Here is a 3,247-nt window from a genome sequence, read left to right on the forward strand (position 1 = left end):
AGTCTTTCACTCCCTACTAGCGTGCTCACCTTGCCCCAGATTTTGGTATCATCAGCAAATTTAAACAGGGTTCTTTTCACCCCGTCGTCCAAATAGCTGATAAAGAGATTGAACAGTGCAGGCCCAAGAACCGAGCCCTGGGGATCTCCACTGCCCACTTCTCCCCACATCGAATATGACCCGTCTACCACCACCCTCTGAGTGCGACCCTTCAGCCAATCTGCAATCCATCTGACTGTGTAGACATCAATGCCGCAGTCGCCCAATTTTTAATGAGGATGGGGTGGGAGATGATATCAAAGGACTTGCTGAAGTCCAGAAAGACTACATCCATGGCAACACCTGCATCCAATGCCTTTGTGACCTGATCATAAAAGGCAATCAGGTTGGTCTGACATGACCTGCCCCTAATGAAACTGTACTGGTTGCCCTTGAGCATCATCTCTGAGGCCGGCCCATCGCAGATGTGGTCCATGATTATCTTCTCAAAGAGTTTCTCTAGGATTGAGGTAAGACTGATGGGCCTATACTTGCCCGGGTCCTCCCTCCTCCCTTTTCTAAAGATGGGGACCACGTTGGCTATCTTCCAGTCATCTGGCACCTGGCTTGAGCACCACGAGCGCTCGTAAAGCCATGCCAGAGGCCCTGTAATAACCCCTGCTAGCTCCCTCAACACCCTGGGGTGGAAAGCATCCGGACCCCCTGATTTGAACACATCCAGCCCCTCCAGAAGTTCTCTAACCCGGTCCCCCCCAACCTGAGGTCTGGAGGCGTTCCCCTCGAGTCTGTCTTGCATCATGGTGGGGAAGTCCCGATCCCTGCCCAAGAAAACAGAGGTGAAGGTGATTTAAGGTTCCATTCTGTAGAATAACTGGGTAATATAAGTAATTCCATTTTCATAATATTAGTACACATTGTCAGATTGACTGGAAACTTTTTTTAAGAAGGAAAAGTAAAAAAAAAAAGAAGACCTTCAGTAACTGTGCTGTTCTAGAACTCTAAAATATATATTGGGGCCCTGCCACACATTCAGATTAAAGCTGGATATATAGATATATACTAGCTAATTGCCTGTTAAGAATGATGGATTACAGGGAGTGTTTACATGACCCCCCCTCAGGCCCCACTAACCTTATGGGGGCAACCATGTAAAGATTCCCCCCCCCCACCTCTGCCTTGCAGTGGGGATTTGACCTCCCTTCCCACCACTCCCTCCACCCCTGCTAGCTTTGTCAGAGCTGGGCTGTGGGGGGGGGAGAGGCACCACCACCGTAACCCTGACTCCCCTCCCTGCTTCTTCTTCCTTCCTTCCCTGCACCCACCCAGGACCATGCCATGCCTGTGCAGCCTCCCTCCCTCCCTGCCACTTCACCCCACTTCCAGCTGTTCTCAGGGCCCACTCCTCTCCCTCCCTCCCCGCTGCCCAGCCCTGACAACAGCCACCACCCTGACCCCGCCCTTCACTTCTCCCTGCCTTGCTCCCTCTCTGCCCACTGCCTCCCTTTCCCTGCCAGCTGTTCTAGGGGGCATCGGGACAGGTGGCAGGGGGGTGCCCTCACCCCCTCCCTTCACCCTCTGCTGGGGAGACGTGGGAAAGCCCTGCTTCTCAGGCAGCTGGGGTGTGTTTTTTGCCTCCACAAACTTCCCCGGCTGTGGCTCAACCTTGGGCCTGCGCATCCTGGGCCATGCAGCCAATTGCCACCTGCCCTCTTGGCAGCACATGTGCAGTTGTCCAGAAGCATTATGGACAGACAGTCAGACTTAAGCCTTTTATTATATTAGAATGACAGATATAGATGGAAACAGCTATAAAATTGTTACATTTTCTTAAGCATTATCTTTGTAGCTGGTTCACTCTTATAGGTAGAAGGAGATTTTTATGACATGATGATTACTTTGCACATGCAGCCACTCTAAATTTGTTGGGTGATTAACCAGAAATCGCATGATAATTACTTTGCATGTCTGGCCAGTCTTACTTTGCATGTGTGGCTGGCCTACAATTGTTGTGTGATTACCCAGTTAATTGCATAATATATGTAAAGTGTGGCAGGGGCTTTAGTAACATATGTCAGAGCTATTTTTTAATATGGTATGATACATTTTGCTACATATTTAAAAAACTTTTTTTCTGCTTGCACTTAGAGTCTCTCTGTCTCTGTACAATTCTACTGTGAAGACTGATGTTCAGTGTTATAATGTGTCTGAAAAGTTACCCAAAATTCACTTACATTCTTGAATGGAGATTCCAAGGACTTAATAACAAGAATTTTGGCAGCTGTTTAGGTTGAGTAGAATATAATTCTAACACCAGAACTTATGAGTTTTGTTCTTCATTTTCCTTTGAAAGTCACATGGAAGCCTGTTTATGTCAGTAATAGAAGCCAAGCAGCAACTGTTGTCCTTACCAGCGTTCAGAATAAACAAAGTATAGCTTTTTCCATATGAGTTATTACTTAGACAGTGTGGCTCAGTTTCAGGTCACCATTCTGGTCCCCCATTACTGTACATTGGCTACATGAAGATTCTTTAGACAAAGAATCATCAAGTTATATAGAGCCATAGGTGAAGTCCCACCTCAGCATTCAGCAGCATAATCTATTACATGTTGATGGAGAAAGAGATACAACTGGAATACAGTGCCATCTAGCAATTCTTAACTATTGTAACAGCTGCTAGATTCAGAGGATCCAGGACCAGGAAGTGCAAAACTAGTGAACATTCCATTTTGCCAGGCCATTCAGATCTTGCATGACCCTGGTCTAAGAAACCTTCCCAATCTAGTTGCATACAGTTTCCACTAATCTCATGGGCTAGGGACAGACATTCAAGAAGCCTGAGCCTGAACTGATTCAATCTTTGAAAGTTAGTCTAACCTTGCTATGTTTAACCAGTTTGTAACTGTACAGACATCCCATCTGGACTGAAAAAAAAAATGCAGGCACATGCCTGCAGTGGCTCAGGTTAGAACCTGTGGGGTGTTAAAGCAGCCCTCCCTTCCCTTTTACAGTACTGAGCTGAGGGGGGCATGGCCAGGCCCCAGCAGGACTCTGATTATGAAGGGGTTCCCGCCCCTCCTGACCAGCTAGCAGGGAATTGATAACACAGCGTTTATCCCCCAATTAAGAAAACAACAGGGGGACATTACCAGCTACCTGTTGATTTTGCCTTTGTCCCATCTGCCGTAGCACAGACCACAGCCAGCATGTGGTCTGCTAACTAATGCTCTGTGTGTGTGTAAGACAGA

This window comes from Crocodylus porosus, unplaced genomic scaffold (genome assembly GCF_001723895.1).
Source record: "Crocodylus porosus isolate Cpor-Errol unplaced genomic scaffold, CroPor_comp1, whole genome shotgun sequence".
In the NCBI taxonomy this organism is placed as follows: Eukaryota; Metazoa; Chordata; order Crocodylia; family Crocodylidae; genus Crocodylus; species Crocodylus porosus.